This window comes from Neoarius graeffei, chromosome 17, assembly GCF_027579695.1.
Source record: "Neoarius graeffei isolate fNeoGra1 chromosome 17, fNeoGra1.pri, whole genome shotgun sequence".
NCBI classification, from domain to species: Eukaryota; Metazoa; Chordata; class Actinopteri; order Siluriformes; family Ariidae; genus Neoarius; species Neoarius graeffei.
In genome coordinates this window covers 6,077,501-6,104,269 of record NC_083585.1, presented here as the reverse complement: position 1 = coordinate 6,104,269, position 26,769 = coordinate 6,077,501, and the positions used below count along the sequence as shown (strand labels likewise).

The following is a 26,769-nucleotide window of genomic DNA, read 5'->3' as shown; positions in this document are numbered from 1 at the left end:
TAAACTAATTGCTGGTAAATGAGTTTCACACTCGGGTGTTGTCGCGTTGTCGGTACTCCAACAGAGAAAGGCCATCTGTCACAAAGAAAACAAAGGGACATCTCTTCCTTTTGCAAAGGGGCGGCAGAAATTAAACGGGGGCGGGAATCACAGAAAGGGGGACGGCCCGCACCTCTAAAACCCCTCGTGGAGAACCCTGTGTATAGGGGCGAGGCCGAGGGCTATGAAAACGAAGGTCAGCACCGCCCAGTGTGCCTGACTGCATGGAGCGGGAAGGACTTTAGAGATGGGCTAGGCTGCATGTTCATTTAAAACTGCTGTAACTTGCCCAACCATAACTGACCATCATATGTACAAGAGATTTCCAAGCTTGTTGGGGCTGAAGCACATCAAAAGGTCAAATTAGAATGTCAAGGCACACCAAATTAAAGTTGGCTATCGATTATGAAGAATGTCACACACATTATGATGGGCTAGAAGGTCATTTGCAAAATTTGACCCAGATTCCACTACAGCAGATTGTCAAATAATTATTAAAACAGATAGGTAACTCAGACAGGCAATTGTATAATGTATTAAAAACGTGAGGCAACGCTCGTTACAGTGTTTTCCGTGAGTTACCTAGACTGTAGTGACGGAAGCATTTTCAGAACACAAACACCATTTGATTTGAGACTGATAACATTAACTTTACAGTGTCCACTCCAGTCATCCACTAGTTATCAATTTAAAACAGCAAACATAACATAAATGGAGAAGTTAGCATTGATAATTAGCATTCATCAAACTTGAGCTTAGTTAGAGAACGTTAACATCAGCATGTCCGAATCTCATCTCCTCGCTTTAAAACAGTTCACGGTAAAATTTGTAGAGTTTTAGCTTATTTGAGTCAGAAAAGCTGCCAACACATCCGGTAGCATGTATTTGTCATTCAAAACACAAGTGCATGCTCTAACCAGAGTTCAAAATAGGTTTATTTTTGACTAAAATGAAGTTATTCTGCATGCTCTCTCAATATTTAAAATTTTCTAAAAAATAAATAAACCAGTTGAACACAGGTAACCACTTCTGCTTCATTTCTTTGAGGGCTGAAATGTATGCTCCAGTCATTTTTTTTTTTAACTGTTTAAGAACTGTTAAACTCCTTAACCATGCTTTGCGGGTGTGGCCTTTTTGCTGTGGCATCACCATTCATATCGATACAACCAGTGTGTTTATGCTTAAATTACTAAAGCACAAAATTGTTTTGTGCAAGTTCTTCATAGATCTAAAACTCTTAATTTTGCTCTCAAAGTGCTCCAGTTTGATACATTTAACTTTAAAATAAACAAAATTATCTCACAGGGGAGCATGCCCCCAGAGCGAGCTCCACTGACCCTAGTTTCACAAAATCCTGAGGGAAAAACACTATTATTCTGTCTGTTTTTTTTTTTAATAACTACTGCCAGTGGAAAAGCTACCTGTTCTTTTGCAAGTTAGGGTAGCTGTGAAAGAAATCTCTCTCAACTCAAACATACAAGTAGGTGACCATGATTATGCAACATATCCTAGAAGCATGTTGATGTTCAAAAATAAACTTGACGGGTAGTGGACTAATGTGGCAAGTGTGTGTGGAAGGTGAAATCATGAGATGGAGAGCTCCGCTTTTGAATATAAAAGTGTTATTGCATATCGTACAACGAAATTGGACGCCATCCTACCAGTACAACATCTGCTTATTTTAGATATAATTATTTATTTTGGTCATTTCAACAACATACACACTGGTTACATAAATATCAGCAAGAAAGACCAAAAAGGATTAGACTGAAGCAGAAGCTTCAAAAGCAAAAGCTACCCTCATCACATTTCATAAATTAATAAATCTTTTTTTTTATGCCAAAGGAGTTAAGAAAAGAAACAAAAAGGGGAAAAAAATATTAGTATCCGTTACATTTTGTTCAATACAATTTTACAGCTTTCAATTTCAAATGAACACCAAAACATACATAATGGATTTTGACGTTTTCGTATTCTGTAGCGTTACATATCAAGTAACTGGATCAAATTTAAATCAAACCATTTTTTTTCCCAAACATATTTCATATCTCAGTTTTGTATTTACTAATAATCTTGTTTGTATGCTTTTTTTAAGGTCTTTAAGCGTATTACACAGTTTTTCCATTTTCTAGACCATTCCATAAATTAACTTCTGTTATAGATATACGCCTCTGTTTCACATTTGTTCTGAACTTTGTTTTAACAAACATACGAGTTCCTCTCAATTCATAATGACTCTCTCTGATTTGAAAGAACCTCTGAATACAGTCAGGGATAGTTTTGTTTTTGATTTTCAACATAAATTGAGCAATTTTGTAATCCACAAAATCACGAAATTTAAGGCCATTCAAGTTTATAAACAACTGATTGGTTGGTTCACTATAACATACGTTGTGTATGATCCTAATAGCTCTTTTCTGCAATATGAAGATCAGGTTTGTGGTTGTTTTACATGCATTTCCCCAGACCTCCACACAATAAGTTATGTATGGAACAAGCAGAGAATTATAAAGTGCGTGCAATGATTTTTGGCTTAGAATGTGTTTAGTTTTATGAAGTATTGCAATAGACTTGGACATTTTTGTTTTTACATGTTTAACTTGACGGGTAGTGAACTAATGTGGCAGGTGTGTGTGGAAGGAGAAATCATGAGACGGAGAGCTCCGCTTTTGAATATAAAAACATGTCATTGCATATCGTACAACGAAATTGGATGCCATCCTACCAGTGCAACATCTGCTTATTAAAAATAAAGAAATAAAATATGGTCCACATAATATATATTAACAACTCAAAAAAAAAAAAAAAAAAAAAGACATACACGCACAAAACATTCACACTTTTTTTTTTTTTTTTTTTAATTGCACAGTCCCTTTAAAACAAGCAGTGTTTAGTGCAGTTATGGCTCTTGGGTAGAAGCTCTTTTTCGGTCTATAGACCCCTTAAGGCCAATTTATGCTGACAACCCAGTCCTCGCAGATAGCGTCGCAGACAGTGTCTGCGTAGCCCCCCCCCACCTTCGCAGACGCTCTGCGCGCACCTCCCAAAAATTGTGACCACCGCAGAAGCCTCGCAGACAGCGCCGCAGACAAGAGGGCTCTGATTGGTCCACTCTACATCCGCTGTAAACGCACTTCCGCTTCCCTACTTTCCCGGTTTGTTTTGTTTTCACAACTGGCATTTTTAAAAACACGAGCGAAGATGGAACAGCATGAAGAGCGGTTGATTGAGGAAGTACGTACATCTATTCGACTCCAGTTCTAGTCATTATTAAAAAAAAAAAAAAGTTCTAGTCATTATAAGTAACCGGAGGATAAACACTCCACTAACCACACCCACCAACTACTCCTAGCGACTTCGCGCCCCCTTGCGTTGTGCCGGTGAATAACATCGCGCACGCCTATTATCCCCGCTCAACAATAAATTACAACTGTCTGCGAAAAGCTATCTGCGAAAGCCTTGTCGCACGAGCATGCAGAGGCCTTTACACTGACATCACATTTACGTTAGCAATTGTCACTACCCTACCCTATACCTGGGGACAAGCAAACTTTGTTTACATACTGTTCACATACTGAAGCCAAGCAAAGATGTCAGACGTCCGTTGCTGTTGTCTGAAGAAAACTACAGCTAAAAAAGCTCTACTAACAGATTACTTGGATAATCTTAGTTATAAAGAAGTAAAGGATACATGGAAATTAGAGTTTATTAGTGGCTATGATCTGTACAAAATTCCTCAAAACCAATGGAGTGACGGTGCAGATTTGTGGCCAAGTGTTAGATACATGTTGGAATGTACTTTCCTTTTCCTGAAGAATCCGGACATGGAAGAGCAGTTAAAAAAAACAAACAAACAAATAAACAAACAAAAAAAACGCATACCCCACTACATAAACGAAAACCTTTGTGTAAAGAATTTTTACCGACATCAGCTTTAGGCCACACCAATTCAATTAGTTGGTTCTCGGAATAGCCGCTTGAAGAAAATGCAAAACGAAAAAAGAAATCGAAATAAAACTCCCGCCAACAGAAAAGGTCACGTGATGTCGAAAACCAATCAAATCACCCCTTTCACTTTCGTTAAAGACTTCTGAATTAGCCTACTCCTGGTCAAATCTTTTTTTCTGAGCATTGTAGATGTTCAATTGACTGTAATTCAATCGTTTATTTAGCCTATCTGTTTACTGGTTTGCCTGTATTGTTTGGTCTATTTCCACCACTAATTTTACCATCAGAGCATTTTTTTATTTCACCCGCTCGCTTCATATTTCTCCTGAAAAAATCCGAGAACCAACTCATTAAATTGGTGTGGCCTTGGAGAACAGAATGCTGCAAAAGCCTGAGCATTTACTCTCAAAGGACTACTACTTGAACTGTGGGCTAGATGGTATTCCCGGCCCTCCATGACTCAACAACCTCAAGGACATCAAGTTACAGAGCTATTTGCACTCATTTATAGATTGATATTTATGATTTGTTTAAAAATAAACAAATCTCTGAAGTATTATTATTTGTAAAATAACGTTATCTTGCTCTAGACTTTCAACGTTGTAAGATTTTATTTTAATTTTATCTAATAGTGGATGGTACAATTACAAATGCAAACAGAATCGGCACATTCCAGTTGTAGTTGTAGTCATATAGCTAACTATAAATCACCCTTGTAATAATAACTTCAATAAACTGTTCATGTTCAGTTCCCTCTTCATTTATTCTCTATTCAAAAGGCACAACTGAGTCACACAGGTTGATAAGTGTGCAACAGACAGTAACAATTTTATCCAAAATAGTTTTTCCTGCCTTAGTCGATTTATTTCCATTTCACATGCCTGCAGCTGTTGTAAAGTTCAGTGCGTTTGTGTAGAACTCTCTCAAACTGTAGGTTCATTACTACATTCTGGCTCCAGGTTGACATTTTGCACAGGACTGAGTTCCTCTAATAACAGAAGCAAAGCTTCAGCGCTTTTGCTCTTAATCTTTTCTGTTCTTTCAGGATGCATCAGTTAATGCATCAGGATGCATTAACGAACATGTCAGCGTTGTTTGTTTGGTGCCCAATCTGGGTTTTCCATGTCGAATAAGGAAGTTGGTTCATCTGGAGGAAAATCATTTGATTTTGTCTGAACACTTTCATGAAGAAGCTAATTCAAATGTGAGCAGAAATAAAAGGAGATTCTTAAACACTTCCATACTCTGTTGCGCCTGTCTATTTTTTTTTTAAATACATTTTAAATAGTCGCAAATTTCTCTGGAGTTTTCAGGGTTAGCTCCTCTCGCTGTATTCTCTTTAACCACTCAATTCTCCATTGTTCTTGAAGCATTTGCTTCTCTTTAACATTTTTCTTCATAGCAGGGAAATGGTAATATCTTTTATCTATTCCTCAATTTAAATGATTGGAGCAACCAAAAACAGCGCAAAAATGAACCATATTTAAGAATTATCACGTGATGCATAACGTCATGTGCAAGGGGTCTATTTGTCCATTTCTTAATTGACCTGAACTGCCTGCCCAAGGGCAGCAGTTCAAACAGAGAATTTCTGGGGTGGGACGGATCTTTTAATATACTGAGGGTTCTTTTGAGGCAGCAGGAACTGTAAAGCTCTTCCAGGCAGGGAAGAGGGCATCCGATGATCTGCTGGGTGGTGGTGACAACCCTCTGGAGAACTTTTCTCTCTGCTCCTGTGCAGCTGACAAACCACACACTGATACAGTATGCTCTCTATGGAGCAACAATAGAAGGACACAAGCAGTTTTTGAGGGAGGTCGTTCATCCTGAGGATCATCAGGAAGTAAAGTCTCTGCTGTGCATTCTTTATCACTTGTGTGGCATTAGAGCTCCAGGTCAGCTCCTCCTTTTTGTGCACCCCAAGGAACCAGAAGTCCAGGATCCTCTCCACACATTGCGCACTGATGAGAACAGGCTGAAAGTCCGTTTTCTTTTTCCTGAAGTCTATGATCAGCTCCTTGGTTTTGGTGGTTGAGGACCAGGTTTGTTGTCTCAGCACCACCCAGACAGCTGCTCCACTTTGTGCTGATAAGCAAACCCCTTCCCCCCAGAGGTGAGCCCCACTATGGTATCATCATCCACAAATATGATGCCATTACAGGAGTGAGCAGGGTCCAGTTCTAAGTGTAGAACAACTTGTTTAATCCTAGAAAAAGCTGTGGCACAGCAGTTATGCTCATATTTACATAGGAATAACATCCATGAAATGTATCAGTCAGGATTTAGACCTCATCATAGCAAAGAGACAGCTCTGGTTAAAGGAGTAAACAACCTACTGTTGGCAGCTGATCAGGGCTGTGTCTCGCTGCTTGTGTTGCTTGACCTTAGTGCAGCATGTGATACCACTGATCATTCCATTCTTCTGGATACACTAGAAAATGCTGTGGGAGTTAAGGGAACGGCCCTCTCCTGGCTCAGCTCTTATTTAACTGATCGCTATCAGTATGTTGATATAAATGGTGATTTTTCTAGACATACTGAGGTAAAGTTTGGTGTTCCACAAGGTTCTGTCTTGGGTCCACTGCATTTTAGAAATAAATAAATAAATAAATAAATAAATAAATAGTAGCAGTTCGATAGGGGTGAGTGGAGCACACAGGACGGCAGGACAGAGATCAGGTTTCTAAAGGGCTTTATTGCCACACTTTTCAGTGACCAACTTCTCAAATGCACAGACACACAACAACCAGCGTCTAGTTCAGGGATGCTCCTCTGCTCTCGCTCTCCCTCCTTAAATAGGGCGCGGTCACTGGGAAGACACACACACAAACAGGTTAACTGCCGGCAGGTGTAGTGATTCTGCCACTCACCTTCCCTGACTCCACCCTCCTGTCACAGACCGGCGCTTGACCACACCCCCGCTGCCACATACCCCCACCGCCTGACTCAGGCAGGGCGGCCGTCCGGCCCGCAGCCAACTCCCCCTGACGGGAGAGGAACTCCGCCACGACCATCTGCGCCCCCGGCCTGTGGACCACCTTAAAGTTGAAGGGTTGGAGTGCCAGATACCAACGGATGATCCGTGCGTTGGCATCTTTCATGCGGTGGAGCCACTGGAGGGGCGCGTGGTCCGAACAGAGGGTGAAAGGGCACCCCAGCAGGTAGTAACGGAGGGCGAGGACCGCCCACTTGATCGTCAGACACTCCTTTTCAATGGTGCTGTAGCGCCCCTCACACACTGACAGCTTCCTACTGATGTAGAGGACGGGGCGGTCCTCCCCCTCCACCTCCTGGGACAAAATTGCCCCCAGCCCTCTGTCCGACGCACCGGTCTGCAACACAAAAGGGAGAGAAAAGTCAAGGGAGTGTAGAAGTGGCCCCCCACACAGTGCAGCCTTTACCTCTGAAAAAGCTCGCTGGCATTGCTCCGTCCACTGGACCGGATCTGGGGCCCCCTTTTTAGGGAGATCAGTCAGCGGGCTGGTGACGTCCGAATAATTAGGTATAAACCTATGGTAATAGCCAGCCAGCCTCAGGAACTGTCTCACCCCCTTTTTGGTCTTGGGCCTCGGGCAGGCCGCAATCGCTGCCGTCTTATTAATTTGGGGACGCACCTGCCCATTGCCCAAGTGGAAGCCCAGATACCGTACTTCCACCCGCCCAATCGCACACTTCTTTGGGTTGGCTGTGAGCCCCGCTCGCCTCAGCGACCTAAGGATGGCCCTCAGATGTTCAAGGTGCCTCGGCCAGTCATTACTATAGATGATGATATCATCCAGATACGCGGCCACATAAGTAGCGTGGGGGCGGAGGACTATCAGCCGCTGAAACATAGCGGGCGCCCCAAACAGCCCAAATGGAAGGGTGACGAATTGGTGTAAACCAAACGGTGTGGAAAAAGCCGTTTTTTCTCGGGATAGGGGAGTCAAGGGGATCTGCCAATATCCCTTTGTTAAATCCAGTGTCGAATAAAAGCGAGCAGTGCCGAGTCGATCGAGCAACTCATCAATACGAGGCATTGGGTACGCATCAAATTTAGACACCGCGTTGACTTTTCTGTAGTCCACACAGAACCGGACCGACCCGTCGGCCTTGGGTACCAAGACCACCGGGCTGCTCCAGTCACTGTGGGACTCCTCGACGATGCCCATTTCGAGCATGGTCTCAAGTTCTTCCCGAACCACCTTTTTTTTTGTGTTCGGGTAGTCTGTAAGGGCAGCTACGCACTACTACCCCCGGGGGCATCTCTATGTGGTGCTCTATGAGGTTAGTGCGACCGGGCAGGGGCGAGAACACATCCGAAAACTCGGTCTGCAACTGGGCGACCTCCGTGAGTTGGGTCGGGGAGAGGTGGTCTCCACAAGGGACCAGAGAGGTACGTGATGTCAATGCCCCTTTTTGAACCTCAGGCCCCAGCTCCGCCTTCTCCGGAACCACCGACACCAACGGAACGGGGACCTCCTCATTCCAGAGTTTGAGCAGATTGAGGTGATAAACCTGTAGCGCCCCACCCGTCCATTCGCCTCACCTCGTAGTCATTTGGATTATCCAGAAGAGGATTGGGAGAATGTTATATGGTCAGATGAAACCAAAATAGAACTTTTTGGTAAAAACTCAACTTGACGTGTTTGGAGGAGAAAGAATGCTGAGTTGCATCCAAAGAACACCATACCTACTGTGAAGCATGGGGGTGGAAACATCATGCTTTGGGGCTGTTTTTCTGCAAAGGGACCAGGATGACTGATCCGTGTAAAGGAAAGAATGAATGGGGCCATGTATCGTGAGATTTTGAGTGAAAACCTCCTTCCATCAGCAAGGGCATTGAAGATGAAACATGGCTGGGTCTTTCAGCATGACAATGATCCCAAACACACCGCCCGGGCAATGAAGTGGCTTCATAAGAAGCATTTCAAGGTCCTGGAGTGGCCTAGCCAGTCTCCAGATCTCAACCCCATAGAAAATCTTTGGAGGGAGTTGAAAGTCCGTGTTGCCCAGCGACAGCCGCAAAAGATCACTGCTCTAGAGGAGATCTGCATGGAGGAATGGGCCAAAATACCAGCAACAGTGTGTGAAAACCTTGTGAAGACTTACAGAAAACGTTTGACCTCTGTCATTGACAACAAAGGGTATATAACAAAGTATTGAGATGAACTTTTGTTATTGACCAAATACTTATTTTCCACCATAATTTGCAAATAAATTCATTAAAAATCAGACTGTGATTTTCTGGATTTTTTTTCTCATTTTGTCTCTCATAGTTGAGGTATACCTATGATGAAAATTACAGGCCTCTCTCACCTTTTTAAGTGGGAGAACTTGCACAATTGGTGACTGACAATACTTTTTTGCCCCACTGATTTTTTATTTATTTATATATATATATATATATATATATATATATATATATATATATATATATATATATACACACACATACATACATACATACATACATACACACACAGAGTTAGGTCCATATATATTTGGGCACTGACAAATTTTGTTTTTTTTTACCTGTTTACTGAAACATTTAAGTTATATAATGGACAAAGTCCAGACTTTCAGCTTTCATTTGAGGGTATCCACATTAAAACTGGATGAAGGGTTTAGGAGTTTCAGCTCCTTAACATGTGCCACCCTGTTTTTAAAGGAACCAAAAGTAATTGGACAATTGACTCAAAGGCTATTTCATGGGCAGGTGTGGGCAATTCCTTCATTATGTCACTCTCAATTAAGCAGATAAAAGGCCTGGAGTTGATTTGGTGTGGTGCTTGCATTTGGACGATTTTGCTGTGAAGAAAACATGCGGTCAAAGGAGCTCTCCATGCAGGTGAAACAAGCCATCCTTAAGCTGAAAAAACAGAAAAAAAAACCCACCCGAGAAATTGCTACAATATTAGGAGTGGCAAAATCTACAGTTTGGTACATCCTGAGAAAGAAAGAAAGTACTGGTGAACTCATCAATGCAAAAAGACCTAGACACCAACAGAAGTCAACAGTGGTGGATGATCGCAGAATAATTTCCATGGTGAAGAGAAACCCCTTCACAACAGCCAACCAAGTGAACAACACTCTCCAGGAGGTAGGCGTATCAATATCCAAATCTACCATAAAGAGAAGACTGCATGAAAGTAAATACAGAGGGTTCACTGCATGGTGCAAGCCTCAGGAATAAAAAGGCTAGGTTGGACTTCGCTAAAAAACATCTAAACAACCCAGCACAGTTCTGGAAGAACATTCTTTGGACAGATGAAACCAAGATCAACCTCTACCAGAATGATGGAAAGAAAAAAGTATGGCGAAGGCGTGGTACAGCTCATGATCCAAAGCATACCACATCATCTGTAAAACATGGCGGAGGCAGTGTGATGGCTTGGGCATGCATGGCTGCCAGTGGCACTGGGTCACTAGTGTTTATTGATAATGTGACACAGGACAGAAGCAGCCGGATGAATTCTGAGGTATTCAGAGACATACTGTGTGCTCAAATCCAGCCAAACTGATTGGTCGGCATTTCATAATACAGATGGACAATGACCCAGAACAAAGCCAAAACAACCCAGGAGTTTATTCAAGCAAAGAAGTGGAATATTCTTAAATGGCCAAGTCAGTCACCTGATCTCAACCCAATTGAGCATGCATTTCACTTGTTGAAGACTAAACTTCAGACAGAAAGGCCCACAAACAAACAGCAACTGAAAACCGCTGCAGTAAAGGCCTGGCAGAGCATTAAAAAGGAGGAAACACAGCGTCTGGTGATGTCCATGAGTTCAAGACTGCAGGCAGTCATTGCCAACAAAGGGTTTTCAACCAAGTATTAGAAATGAACATTTTATTTACAATTATTTAATTTGTCCAATTACTTTTGAGCCCCTGAAATGAAGGGATTGTGTTTAAAAAATGCTTTAGTTCCTCACATTATTATGCAATCATTTTGTTCAACCCACTGAATTAAAGCTGAAAGTGTGAACTTCAACTGCATCTGAATTGTTTTGTTCAAAATTCATTGTGGTAATGTACAGAACCAAAATTAGAAAAATGTTGTATCTGTCCGGGGGTGTGTGTGAGATATATATATATATATAAATAAATAAAACCTCTGGGTGATATTATTCATTATTCATAAACGTATTAGTTTCCACAGTTATGCTGATGACACACAGTTGTATGTTTCTACAAAACCTGATGAGAGACACCAGCTTGATAGAATTGAGAAATGTGTGAAGGACATTAGACACTGGATGCTTATTAACTTCTTTCTGCTTCACTCTGACAAGACTGAAGTACTTGTACTAGGACCACATGCAAGTTTTCTGATTACACAGCAACTCCGGATGGCCTTTCTGTTTCTTTACGTGCAGCAGTAAAAGACCTCGGGGTGATTATTGACCCCGGACTTTCATTCGAAACTTACATCAATAACATTAGCCGGTTAGCTTTCTTTCATCTCAGAAATATTTCTAAGAGAAGAAATTCAATGTCACTACATGACACAGAAAAATTAGTTCATGCTTTTGTTACCTCCAGGTTGGATTATTGTAATGCCTTACTGTCTGGATGTTCCAATAAGTGCATAAACAAGCTCCAGTTAGTTCAAAATGCAGCAGCAAGAGTCCTTATTAGAACTAGAAAATATGACCACATCACCCCTCTTTTATCCACACTGCATTGGCTCCCAATCAAATTTCACATTGATTGTAAAATACTATTATTGACCTTGAAAGCACTGAATGGTCTCGCGCCACAGTACCTGAGTGAACTTCTGCTCCTCTATGACCCGCCACGCCAACTTAGATCAAAAGGTGCAGGCTATCTGCTGGTACCTTGTAAAGTGAAGGCTACATCAGGGGGCAGAGCCTTTTCTTACAAAGCCCCACAGTTATGGAATAGCCTTCCAAGTAGTGTTCGGGAATCAGAAACAGTCCATGTTTAAGTCTAGGCTGAACGCATATCTGTTTAGCCAAGCCTTTTGTAAAGAGTGTTTATGAGGGAAAGGAGTAGATCTGGAGGGTCCTCAGACAGAGTGTTTTGGTAAACTGGGATGTATGGATGCTGTCAGTTCCCCACTCGCTTGCTTGAGTTTGTTGATCCTGTAGTGGCTGCTGCTTTATGTCCCGGGGCACCCTCATGCCTGTGGCTCTCCCCTTTTAGTTATGCTGTCATAGTTTTGCCAGAGTCCCTGCTTGGGGCTCTGGCAAAACTCAGTGCAAAATGTATAGTGATCCTACTCGTCAGGTGACATTGGGCATACTCAACAACCTGTGTTTTCTCTCCCCCCTCAGTCCCTCTGAGTTACATGGCAATCCTGACCTCTTCTGCTCCTCAGACCTGCCTGATCCATTCTGATGCCCTACATCTGGCTGGAGTCTCATCACATCGCTCCTGTGGAGGATGGCCCCATATGGACAGTTGAAAGTCACACTTGGAAGATGCTCTGGACACTCACAGTAATGCTTTTATGGCTGAGGACTACAGTTGCCTTGCTAACTTTAGGACTGCAGTTGTCATGAACAGTTTTGCACTCAAGTTTCCGTCAATGAAGAGTTAGAACATCAACAAAACTGACTTCATGTTAAAAATGTTATCACATTGTCTCTTCTCACCCAAATGAGGATGGAGTCCCTTTTGAGTCTGGTTCCTCTCGAGGTTTCTCTCTCATGTCATCTGAGGGAGGTTTTCCCTTGGCACCATTGCCACAGGTTTGCTCATTGGGGATAGATTCGGGATAAAATTAGCTCATGTTTTAAGTCGTTCAAATTCTGTAAAGCTGCTTTGCAACAATGTCTATTGTTAAAAGCACTATAAAAAATAAACTTGACTAGAGGGTGAAGAGTGGGGAGCCATTGCTGAGGCGATGTGGGGGCCTTCTCTCACCCTCTGTGAACGATCAGACAGGAAGTCCTTTATCCAGAGGCAGATGGATTAAGACAGTCCCAGGTCTGTCAGGTTGGACACCAGTCTGTGAGGGAGAACGGTGTTGAATGCGGAGCTAAAGTCCACAAAGAACAGCCCGGCATAGCTCTCCTGCTGCTCAAGGTGACTGAGGGCAGTGTGGAGAGTTGTAGCTATGGCGTCCTCTGTAGACCCGTTAGCTCTAATAAGCATACTGGTGTCTAACATGGGTGGGGGACTTGCGATGATGCAAGTCTGAACCAGATGCTCAAAGCGCTTCATGATGACGGGAGTAAGTGCCACTGGACAGTGGTCAATCAGGCTGCTAATGGTCTTTTTTTTGGCAATGGAAGACGGTAGAGGACTTCAGGCAGGGTGGGATGGTGGACTGGGATAGGGACTGATTGACTTATGTGACATCCTATGCTCTGTACATAACATGGTTCTAGATGTTTTATTTTACTACAAGATACATGCCTATCAGAAATACTGGACAGAGGTGGTCAATTACTGCAGGAGTTTTGGTCAAGGTGGCTCATTGCTATTTAGCCTCTAATGTTCTCCAAGCTTAAACATTAACAGACTCATGAGCCTTTGCACTCTGGCAAGGCTCCGTGGAATTGGCAACAACTAAAGTGACTGCCTTTTCTGGTCGCTACAATAATAATCCTCCTCCCTGGACCCAAATTTATTTTCAAAATGAGATTAAAGGCCATTTAGATTTTAAAAAAAAAGTAAAAGTTAAAAAAGTGACTACCTACAAACATTTTTAATGAAAAAGTACAGTCATTGTTGTATTTTAAAAAATATTTCATGAGCCTGCATAAAAATGCATGGGGTTGCTCAAAATTCCACAGAACACTTCACTTTGTCTCACAGCACACTGGGTATATACTGTACATATCTAAATCAACCCTCACTGAACCGATGTTCAAATTATATTTTGTCTGCATTTGTGAATTCATGGAAATGAAACAACGTCACACCAACTGCAGACCCTAGCATCAAACCAACTTGCATAGTGGCAAATTTTGTGGCATCGAAAACCATTGGCTCGTTGGTATGGTAACAAGTTTTATATTAACTTTAGCATTAATTATAGTTAACAGTATCTGTTCAAATCCTGTAGTGTCATGCTTCTCTGTTTATCCTTGACATTTAGAAAAGAAACAAACTAAGTGTAAATGAATACATTTCTTGTGTGTGTGTGTGTGTGTGTGTGTGTGTGTGTGTGTGTGTGTGAGTGAGTGAGTGAGTGAGTGAGAGAAGCTACCATGTTGTGCATGCAGCAGAGTCAAGGAAAACTTGGTACAGTTTTCCTCAACTGCATTTGGGAAAACAGACTATAATGGAATGTTGATGACTAATATTTTGTGTAATACAGGAAGCTGACCATGTTTAGGAGTCATTATGGGAGGACCTATGTTGGTGACTACCTGGGCTTGTGATTTTAAGGGACTTTCATGAATGACTCATCTCTATCTCTAGCCACTTTATCCTGTTCTCCAGGGTCGCAGGCAAGCTGGAGCCTATCCCAGCTGACTACGGGCGAAAGGCGGGGTACACCCTGGACAAGTCGCCAGGTCATCACAGGACTGACACAGACAACTTGAGCACTGAGGTGTTACTAGAATTTTATTAACAAGCAAGTTCCACCACACTGGCTAAAAGAACCAATGTCGGATCGCATTGTGCTCAAACTTGCGATTTACACCACTACTCCACATATCTGCGAGAAGAAACTGATATTCATTGGCGCTACCTTCATCTAGTCATCATATTTTGTTACATAAAAATATACAATCTTTATCATAAAATTTATGACAAACTCACAACCGAGGAATCTCCACTGTTCTTGGCTTCCTCTCGGTTCACCAGCTCTCCCTGGCAGGGTCCGAAGTGTGCACCTACTGGAACAGTCTCCCCCTTATTAAACACTCCCAGGTCTGCATCAGGAATACTGGACTTCTGGATTTCTAGCCCAGGAGGAAGAGTTTGTCTGGCTCGGTCAGGGACTCCCATGGGAACAGGAGTATCGGGGATGAAGAGGGGTGGTCCATGAACCTCGCATTTGTTGAGGAAGAAGGATTTGCAAACTTCACAGTCTGGGAGTAGAGAAAACACAACAGGAAGAAATGAGGCCCAAATGTGTGTGCAATCTGTGTGTCCATCTAACACCATATACGGTACATTAGTACTGTATAAAGATTATCCTAAGAAAACTTGCCAGTAAGGTTCACTGAGCATCTGGTTGAGACTAGAGGTGTCCATCAGGACTGGTATCAAACAGGACACAAAGTACCAGTATTGGCAAAAAATATGGAAACATCTACCAAAATGACAAAACACGACAATTTGACCTTTTGTTCTCAAGTTCTCTTAATAAACTAAGCATTTTCATCATAACAAACAAATGTTACAAGTAGCCAGAGTAAATCATTCTAAAATATTATCAATATTTGGTATGGAACCCCTTGACACTGAAGTGCACCGACACAATCAGGCATGCTATCAAAGTTTATGAATAAAATCAAGTGGAATTGATCTCCATACATCTTGCAACACTTCCCAGAGCTGTGGCAGGTTTGAAGGAGCCCTTTTCACCTTCTCTCGCTCCATGTAGTTCTAGACTTGCTCAATTATATTCATGTCAGGACTTTGGGCTGGCCAATCAAGAATTGTCAAGCTGCCATCTTGTTCTTTGTTTTGTAAATACTGTTTAACCATCCCGGCTGTGTGTTTTGGGTCATTATCTTGCTGGAAGATAAAGTTGTTGCCAATGAGAGCTCTTCCAGAAGGCACAGCATGATGGATAAGGATTTGTCTGTACTTGTCAGCAGTGAGGGTCCCATCTATTTTGTAGAGATGACCAACTCCATTGTAGGTGATGGCTCCCCATACTTGCAGGACCCCTCCGCCATGTTTTACTGGGAGAAATACAGTTTGCCTTGTATCTTTCTCCCTTTCTGCACCTGACTTACTGTTGCATAGCGTTGCCAAATAATTCAAATCTCTTCTCATCTGAGAACATGACCTTTTTCCACTGCTCAGAAGTCCAACTCCTATGAATTTTTGCCCAGTTAAGTCTCTTCTGCTCATTTCCACCTCTCAACAAAAGTTTTGCGCACTGACACATGACCTTTGAGGCCTTCTGCTGAGAGCGTCTTCCTAACCAGGTGTGGGGAGACATCCTTGCCTGTAGCATCTTGGAGGTCCTGTGCCAGTTCCTTGCTGGATTTCTTCCTCTCTCATAGGGATGTAGCCTTGAGGTGCTGGACATCGGCTTTAGTCAACTTTTTCTTCCTTCCTCTGCATGAAATGTTCTTGAAGTTCCCAGTCTTCTGGTGATGCTTGAGGCATTTCCAGACAGCACTGTGGGTCACATGCAGTTTCTTTGCTATGGCTCATTATGAATGGCCCTCCTCCCACAAAACTTTCATCCCAATACCCTGCTCTTCTGTAGTTTCTCTCTCTGATGCCATTTCTGCCTGTTGCCTGGCTGTAGTCAGAGGATAAAAACTTTTTCTAATGAATTATTTGTAGAGACCACATGATTTAGTTAATGGTTTTCACCGGTGGAATAATTAGCATATCATGGTAGGATTGCCCAACAAGGAGTGATTAAGGTGGGTGTTGGGGCTAAACTAAACAGAAAGAGATACTAATTTCCAATGGTTTTATGATGTTTATAACACAACGATGGCCAAAACTGCTAGTGTTTTCACAGTTAAAGTATAAAATTGTAGTTAATAGATGTCTCTGTATTTTCATAATGTATTTCAGTTGCCTTCAGTGCAGATTCTGATGTCATTTGCACGGATTAAGTATGCAAAATCGATCTTTTCCTAGGCATTTCCATATTTTGTGCCAGTACTGGATGAGTGTATGAGTTTTTTTACTTCCTTGTGGGAGTAAAGAAATGGTCAGATACGAAGCTTGCAGGGCAAAATAAAATGAATGTTCATTAACATGACTGTGGCACTGCATGATGTATTTACAGTATTCTCTTAGGACTTGCCTGGTCAGGGTTGTTTTAAGCTTAGCTACTTGTTTGCTTATCTTCTGGGGAACAGAATTTCCCAAATTTGTTATGAAATCATATGCAGGTACGAACAAAATTAACTGCGGCACGGTGGCGTAGTGGTTAGCACGGTCACCTCACAGCAAGAAGGTTCCGGGTTCAAACCCAGCGGCCGGCAAGGGCCTTTCTGTGTGGAGTTTGCATGTTCTCCCCGTGTCTGCGTGGGTTTCCTCTGGGTGCTCCGGTTTCCCCCACAATCCAAAGACATGCAGTTAGGTTAACATGGGGCGGCCTTGGGCTGAGGTGCCCTTGAGAAAGGTACCTGACCTCTGTCTGCTCCCCGGGTGCTCTGGTGTGGCTGCCCACTGCTCCGAGTGTGTGCGTGCGCATGTGTGTTCACTGCTTCAGATGGGTTAAATGCAGAGGATGAATTTCACTGTGCTTGAAGTGTGCATGTGACACATAAAAAGGTTTTTTCTTCTTCTTCTGTCCACACAGTAAGTAAGAAAGTAAGTAAATAAATAAATAGTCCAACGCACATCTCTATTTGAGCTTGCTGCCAATTATGGCATTTCTAAATCTAGACATCCCCCCCCCCCATGACATACATATAGGGTTCATATTTAATTAAAAAAAACAAAAAAAAAACCCCACACACCGAATGGCAATTTAAGCATAAGCAATTTGCTGAAGAAGAAACCAGTGGACCCAGAGGAAACCTACACTGACGGTGGGGGAGACTTGCAAAACTTCACACAGACAGCAACCCGAGCTTAGAATTGAATCCAGGACCCCAGAGCTGCGCCACTGTGATGCCCCGAAATCCGTATATTTGGACTCCTGTCTCTCACACCCACTGTCTCTTATTGAACATTCCATTCCAGGGGCATAATGAGGGGCTACTCTCTGTCCCCTATTAAATCACAGCTGGGTGGGATCTTCTGAGAGCTTATGCATGTGGGGAAGAGAGCACATAGCACTGTCCTCTAGGTGTGTTTTGCTATCATGTGACACAGCATGAGCTGCAACTGAAAAAGAGGAGTTTGATGGCTTTACATGTCTTGGAGGAAGTACATGTTAGCCTTCACTCACATGGTTAGAGAGACCTGGCAAGTGGGTGGATACTAGCAGGTCCAGTGTGATCACGACAAATGGGTGGGTTGGGGGGAACAAAACTATAATCTAACGTGGTGAAGACGTTAGGACACATTTATTTATTTATTTATTTATCTATCTATCTAACATTATGGAAGAGTCTTCAGGACAGAGGACTTTGTGCTTTCTGGTTTCTCAGTCACATGACATCCCACATTTTTTTTTTGGTCTCAGAATAAAACAGAAGTGGCAGGAGAGAATGACAGACATTCTGTAACATTAAATGTAAACAGAAACAAAAAAACATTCAATATGTCATTCATTAATAAATTAAAAATTGCAATAACAAGCAAATCACTATGGTTTGAGGGGAATCATACATTTTGGGCCATGCTGTTATATGAAAAATCACATGGCATAGATTTTTTTAATACACACCCATCGTGTGATATTCCATACTTTTTTTTTATTCAGGTTAACATCCTCAGTTTATAATGACTAAAGTATTTTAAATAAATAAAGTTTCTCTCACTCCTCGCTACCACGTTACACGCTCTATAAACAAAGTTCATACTTCAATCAATAAAAAAAAATCTAAATTTCAATGTCACAATTTGTTGATTAAAATTATAAGAGAGACTAAGGCTACGTCCCAAATGTACTGTATTGCACTTTTAGTGCACCAGATAGTGTGCAGGGTAGAATAAACAGTGAGTGTTACTGAGCACCAGAGTGGCCTAATGTCTTACAGAGATGGTCTTTATCGTCAGGATCTTCCACTTTAACGGAGAGACCTTCAGGTGGGTTGTCGAGATCGTCTACATAGTTGTAGATATTCAGCTCAAGCGTCTCCTCTTTCTTCACACAGGCTTCTGAGGTCTCTCCATCCGTGGATGTCTCCGTTTTCATGTCCTCACACAGCTAAAGATCAAACAACAAATCTGTTAGGGCGGGACGGTATCCATACCACTCGGGAAGATGCTGCTCTCATTTCTCGCAGCATAGCTCATAGTTTCAGAACAGGCCCAGTTAATCCACAACAATCCAGAGCCAAGGCCAGGGAGCAGATGGACAGGCTAAACTGTCTGCTACCTGCACAGAGTCATCACACAGATTTCATTACATTGAGACTGTGCCTGTTCTCAGAGTTATACAAAAAAGTAGAAATACTCAGAGTTTGTTCTAATAATCTAATTAATATAAAATTAGATCATACTGATTGTACAGCCGCTGCCAGCAACTTTGACTTAAAAGGTAAGACTTTTAAATATTTTCTCTCTTATGTCTGAAGCACGAACTGTTAATGAACTTCTTACTGATCAGCAGTTTAATGTACTGTGTTTAAACAGAAACGTGGATTAAACCAAATGAGTCTGTAGCATTGAATGAAACTAGTCCTCCTGGTTACAGTTATATACACCAGCCTCGTCTAACTGGCAGAGGAGGCATCGCGATTCTTTATAATGATCATCTCGGCATGACACAAAAACCTGGACAGTTAGTGTGAAGAACTTTAAACGCATTTGTGGCAGTGGGGGCGTGGCTTAGTGTCAGTTTGTGAATGTAGGGCGGGGCCAGGGAAGGTGAGCAGCAAAAGTCAATGCACCTGTTGTCAATTAAATGTGTGTGTGTTTGTTGCAGTGACTGTGGAGAACAGAAAAGGAGGGAGAGAGCAGAGAGGAGATCTCCCCAGACCAAAACGCAACTGTGTGTATGCACGTCTGTGTACCTAAACGGACATTAAAGCTGAAAAACAACATGAAAATAAGTGTGTGTGAATGTAATCTCTCGCCTGCCATGCTTCTGTACTCCACCCACATGAGGGACGTATTAGAGTGGTACCGAAACCCGAGAGTACAGAAGGGAACCACCACATGAAGTATTCCCCATTTAAGGATCTCATCCATGCCCTCGCTACTGCCCAGCAGAACCAGAATCAAGCACTGACTGCCCTCCGGAAGGAACAAGAGCAATGCTTTGAAGCCTTGATACTGGCCCAGCAGGAAGATCGCCAAGCGTTCCGGCATCTGCTTGTCTTGTCGGGGACCTCGACCGCAGCGGACCCTCCCCACATCACCCTCACAAAGATGGGCCCGTACAACGATCCAGAAGGCTTTAATCGTTCACTTCAAGCCAGTGGCCTAAGTGTGGGGGTGGCCAGTCGAGCAGCGTGCAGCATGCCTACTTCCGCTCCTGACTGGTGAGGCACAGCCCTCCACACAGCAGCCGGCAGCCAGCTCACATACAACCCCGATTCCAAAAAAGTTGGGACAAGGCCATGTTTACCACTGTGAGACATCCTCTTTTTCTCTTTATAAGAGTTTGTAAACGTCCAGGGACTGAGGAGACAAGTTGCTCAAGTTTAGGGATAGGAATGTTAACCCATTCTTGTCTAATGTAGGATTCTAGTTGCTCAACTGTCTTAGGTCTTTTTTGTCGTATCTTCCGTTTTATGATGTGCCAAATGTGTTCTATGGGTGAAAGATCTGGACTGCAGGCTGGCCAGTTCAGTACCCGGACCCTTCTTCTACGCAGCCATGATGCTGTTATTGATGCAGTGTGTGGTTTGGCATAGTCATGTTGGAAAATGCAAGGTCTTCCCTGAAAAAGACGTCATCTGGATGGGAGCATATGTTGCTCTAGAACCTGGATATACCTTTCAGCATTGATGGTGTCTTTCCAGATGTGTAAACTGCCCATGCCACACGCACTAATGCAACCCCATACCATCAGAGATGCAGGCTTCTGAACTGAGCGCTGATAACAACTTGGGTCGTCCTTCTTCTCTTTAGTCTGAATGACATGGCGTCCCTGATTTCTATAAAGAACTTTAAATTTTGATTCGTCTGACCACAGAACAGTTTTCCACTTTGCCACAGTCCATTTTAAATGAGCCTTGGCCCAGAGAAGACGTCTGCACTTCTGGATCATGTTTAGATACAGCTTCTTCTTTGAACTATAGAGTTTTAGCTGGCAACGGCGGATGGCACGGTGAATTGTGTTCACAGATAATGTTCTCTGGAAATATTCCTGAGCCCATTTTGTGATTTCCAATACAGAAGCATGCCTGTATGTGATGCAGTGTCGTCTAAGGGCCCGAAGATCACGGGCACCCAGTACGGTTTTCCGGCCTTGACCCTTACGCACAGAGATTCTTCCAGATTCTCTGAATCTTTTGATGATATTATGCACTGGAGATGATATGTTCAAACTCTCTGCAATTTTACACTGTCAAAACTCTTTTCTGATATTGCTCCACTATTTATCGGCGCAGAATTAGGAGGATTGGTGATCCTCTTCCCATCTTTACTTCTGAGAGCTGCTGCCACTCCAAGATGCTCTTTTTATACCTAGTCATGTTAATGACCTATTGCCAATTGACCTAATGAGTTGCAATTTGGTCCTCCAGTTGTTCCTTTTTTGTACCTTTAACTTTTCCAGCCTCTTATTGCCCCTTTCCCAACTTTTTTGAGATGTGTTGTCATGAAATTTCAAAGGAGCCAATATTTGACATTAAATTTCAAAATGTCTCACTTTCAACATTTGATATGTTGTCTATGTTCTATTGTGAATGCAATATCAGTTTGAGATTTGTAAATTATTGCATTCCGTTTCTATTGACAATTTGAACTTTGTCCCAACTTTTTTGGAATCAGGGCTGTACACCGACCTGAAGAGAGCCATCCTGCAGTGTGTCGGCCACTCTCCGGAACATCGCCAGTGCTTCTGGACACTGACGTTGGAGGAGGTCAGCCGGCCGTTCACATTCGACCAACAGCAGCTGAGGGTGGAAGACCATGACACCAACAGGATCATCAATCAGGTGACACTGGAACAGTTTATCGCTCAACTTCCGGAAGGAACGGCAGAGTGGGTCCAGCATCATCACTCAGCATCACTGGAGCAAGCCATCAAGTTGGTGGAGGGCCATCTGATGCCGATTCAGACAGCAGGTGGATGGGTCGCCTCTTCTCGCTCTCTTCCCCCTTCTCTTCCCATCCCCACCCCATTCCCCCACCACAGAGACGGGGGCTGGCTCCCCACAGCTGGCCCACCGCACCAGTGGTGTCCTCCCGTATTCTCCTTCCGCGTCTGTGATTGAGGAATCACACAGTGACTGGAGCAGCCCGGTGGTCCTGGTACCCAAGACTGATAGATTGGTCCGGTTCTTTGTAGACTATAGAAAAAAAAAAGTCAATGCGGTGTCTAAATTCAACACATACCCAATGCCTCACATTGAGGAGATGCTTGATCGGTTAGGTGCTGCTCACTTTTATTCGACGCTGGATTTAACAAAGGGATATGGGCAGATCCCCTTGACTCCTCTATCCCGAGAGAAAATGGCCTTTTCCACACCATTTGGATTACACCAGTTTGTCACACTTCCTTCTGGGTTATTTGGGGCTCCCGCCACATTCCAGCAGCTCATGGACAAGATCCTCCATCCCCACGCTGCCTATGTGGCAATGTACCTTGACGACATTATCGCGTACAGCAATGATTGGCCTCGGCACCTTGAACACCTTAGGGCTGTCCTAGAGTCACTGAGGCATGTGGGTCTCACAGCTAACCCAAAAAAAATGTGCAATTGGGTGGGTGGGTGGGTGGAAGTACGGTATCTGGGTCATGGGCAGGTGTATCCCCAAATTGACAAGACTGCTGCGATTGTGGCTTGCCCGAGGCCCAAGACCAAAAAGGGGGTGAGGCAGTTCCTGGGGCTGGCTGGCTACTATCCTAGGTTCATACCTAATTATTCGGACGTCACCAGCCCACTGACTGATCTCACTAAAAAGGGAGCACCAGATCCAGTCCAGTGGACGGAGCAGTGCCAACAGGCTTTCACCAAGGTAAAAGCTTCAGTGTGTGTGTGTGGGGGGGGGGAACTTTTACACTCCCCTGACTTCTCTCTCCCCTTCATTTTACAGACAGACCCATCGGACAGAAGGCTGGAGGCCGTTTTGTACCAGAAGGTGGAGAGCAAGGAACTGTAAATCAGCTGCAAGCTCTCGATCCGTGAAAGTATGTACAGCACCATTAAAAAGGAGTGCCTGGCCATCAAGTGGGTGGTCCTCACCTTCCAATACTACCTGCTGGGGTGCCCCTTCACTCTCTGTTCGAACCACGTGCCCCTCCAGTGGAGCTCCACCGCATGACTGATGCCAATGTGCGGATCACCCATTGGTATCTCACCCTCCAGGAAGTTACATTCGAGGTGGTCCACAGGCTGGGGCACAAATGGTGGTGGCAGACTTCCTGTTCCATTGGAGGGGGAGTCCACTGCAGGATGGATGGCTCCCCGGCCCGAGTCGACCGGTGGGGGTATGTGGCAGTGGGGACATGGCCTAGCGGCAGTTTGAGAACGGAGTGTGGGTCCAGGGAAGGTGAGTGGCAGTCAATGCACCTGTTGTTGATTAATGTTGTGTATGTTTGTTGCAGTGATGGTGAAGGACAGAATAGGAGGGAGAGAACAGGGATCTCCCCAGACCAGAACACAACTGGGTATTTATGTGCGCATGTCTGTCTGTCTAAACGGACGTTAAAGCTGAAAAGCAGCACAAAACCCTTGTGCAGCAGGAGAGCTATGCTAGGCTGTTCTTTGTGGACTTTAATTCAGCATTCAACACCATTCTCCCTCACAGACTGGTGTCCAACCTGACAAACCTGGGACTGTCTTAATCCATCTGCCTCTGGATAAAAGGACTTCCTGTCTGATCGCTCACAGAGGGTGAGAGAAGGCCCCCACAATGGCTGGCCACTCTTCACCCTCTAGTCAAGTTTATTTGTATAGCGCTTTTAACAAAAGACATAGTCGCAAAGCAGCTTTACAGAATTTTAACGACTTAAAACATGAGCTAATTTAAACCCTAATCTATCCCCAATGAGCAAGCCTGTGATGACAGTGGCAAGGAAAAACTCCCTCAGACGACATGAGGAAGAAACCTTGAGAAGAACCAGACTCAAAAGGGAATCCAGCCTCATTTGGGCAACAACAGACATGACTAACATTAACAGTTTTAACATGAAGTCAGTTTCGTTGATGTTATAAACTCTTCATTGATGGAAACTTGAGTGCAAAACTGTTCATGACAACTACAGTCCTAAAGTTAGCAAGTCAACTGTAGTCCTCAGCCATAAAAGAATTACTGTCAATGTCCCGAGCATCTTCCAAGTGTGACTCAAATGTCCATATGGGGCCATCCTCCACAGGAGCGATGTGATGAGACTCCAACCAGACATAGGGCATCAGGATGGATCAGGCAGGTCCAAGGAGCAGGAGAGGTCAACATTTCAATCTCAGGATTGACATGTAACTCAGAGGGACAGGTTAAGTATGCCCAGTGTAGGAACAGTGTGTGTGTGTGTATATATATATATATATATATATATATATATATATATATATATATATATTTTTTTTTTGCACTGAGTACAAGCAGGGACTCCGGCAAAACTAACTATGACAGCATAACTAAAAGGGGAGAGCCAGAAGCTAACACAGGCATGAGGGAGCCTCGGGACATAAAGTAGCAGCCACTACACCGTCAACAAACTCAAATGAGCAAGCGAGTGGGGGACTGATAGCATCCATACATCCCAGTTTACCAAAACACTATGTCTGAGGACTCTCCAGATCTACTCCTTTCCCTCATAAGCACTCTTAACAAAAGGCTTGACTAAACAGATGTATTTTCAGCCTAGACTTAAATGCTGAGACTGTGTGTGATTCCCGAACACGACTTGGAAGGCTGTTCCATAACTGTGGGGCTTTGTAAGAAAAGGCTCTGCCCCCTGCCCCTCTGCCCAATATTATTATAGTTTTTAAATGACCCAAATTAGATGAAACATGAAACTTGTCACCTTCGTCAATCACACCGGACTCGGCGCACCGAGAGCCCACTTCCACGTTCATAAAAGACTGTTCACATGGTAACGGCATGATAACGACTTTCACTCATTCAGTTTCAATTGGTCTCTCTTTCGCGGTGGGAACACCCACCATAAAAACAGGTTAAAATCTGTCAGACATACTTCAGGCTGTTTGGAGGTAAAACTTGTTTCAAGATGGCACGCAGATTTTATGTGCTTCGGATGATTCAGGACAGCAAATCAATTTCAGGACAGCAAATCAATTCATGATTCAAGACAGCAATTCAATTCAATTTTGAGAACTGCGACACTGATGAACAGTGCCTTTTTTATTTTTAAACTTCAACTCGATCCAGCCAAAGATCAAAGGTAAGTGTAAATATTTCTTCTATTTTTGATGAGCAGATCAGTTGATGTGTGCACTGTAGTGCATACACAGGAAAAATGACTGAGCAATTTTTCCAGAGTTAACAGACCATGGAAAATTATTTTTGTGATAAAAACACTAATCTGTAGCGATCTAAAATATAAATTAGAAACATTTATATACAAATATAAAACGTAGGCATTTATGGACGGATTTATGATTCAAAAATAGTCTCCAATCTATCCAGACGGGTCCCGACCACATGCCCCAAATATTTTAGCCACGCTATCCCACACACCAATTTCACACTGATGCAAGAATTCACACAAGACACACTACATGATTTCTTCTTCTCGTGATGGCACAAAGCAGCATATCATCTTTCTTCAAGAAGAAAGACAACCTGCCTAATATTGCCTAGCTTTCAGCTTTTTTCTTATTAAGAATGTTCAATACATATGGAATCAATATTGTGCCAAAATGTTCATACGAAACATTTGAAATATCAAACAAAACCGAGAAGTCAAAATACACAAAGAAAAAAAGTCAATTTTTTTAGACTGGCAAACAAATTATTATGGCCCTTTTCCACTACCCTTTTTCAGCTCACTTCAGCCCGACACGGCTCGCGTTTCGACTATCTCAGAGCAGCACGACTCAGCTCGCTTCAGCCCTGCTTAGCACCCAAAACTCGCACCGTTTTGGAGTGGGGCTGAAGCGAGCCAAAGCGAGCCGAGTGGGGCTAGGGGCATGAGGAGACACTCCCCTGTGCACTGATTGGTGAGGAGGAGTGTTCTCACACACCCACACACGCCCCGCGAGCACGCTGGGATCTGTAAACACCGTAAACCCGGAAGAAGAAGAATTACGAATTACGAGAATTTCTGAAGCCTTATGCGCCTCGCCTCATCTATATGCTCTTGCCAGTATCTGTTGGCGTTGTCAGTGACAACAAGCCACAGCACCAAGACCAGCAACACTAACGACTCCATGTCCTCCATGTTTATTGTTTACTCTCCGGGTCGTGAGACTACCGCTTAAAAGATCACTGATGTCACTGTTTGCGCCGCCTAATGACATCACGTGACGTCCACCCACTTTCACTAACTCCACCCAATGTGTCCACCCACTTCCAGCCAGCACGGCTGTAGTCGAAATGCAACTCCAACAGCCCCACTCAGCTCGACTCAGCACGGCACAGCTCAGCCCAACTCAGCCGCGTTGGTAGTGGAAAAGCGGCATTAGTGTAATAGTGCAAAATAGTCTATCACTCTTCAGAAACCTTTTATTTTCATTCCGCATCTTTCTCAGTTTTGTTTGATGTAATTTATTTTGGTTGCGATTCCAGCTTTCTCGTTTGCGCTCCCTGACTTTTTGCTTGCAGTTTTGGCACAAACTTGACGTGTGGGTGGGCTGTCCAGGAATGCATTCCCATTGGGTAACTTGTGTTTGACTTACAGCTACGCTCAGTGATTCCCCCAGAAGCTGTTGCGGCCATTTCCTACTCAGATTTTGGCGGACTGTTTGACGAGTGACAGTA

The 26,769-nt window shown here is 43.4% G+C and overlaps 1 pseudogene; it reads right to left on the bottom strand.

The window, feature by feature from the left end:
- The window catches only part of LOC132901315 (zinc finger protein 271-like), a 91,813-nt pseudogene that overhangs the window by 22,264 nt on the left and 42,780 nt on the right, over nt 1-26,769 (bottom strand).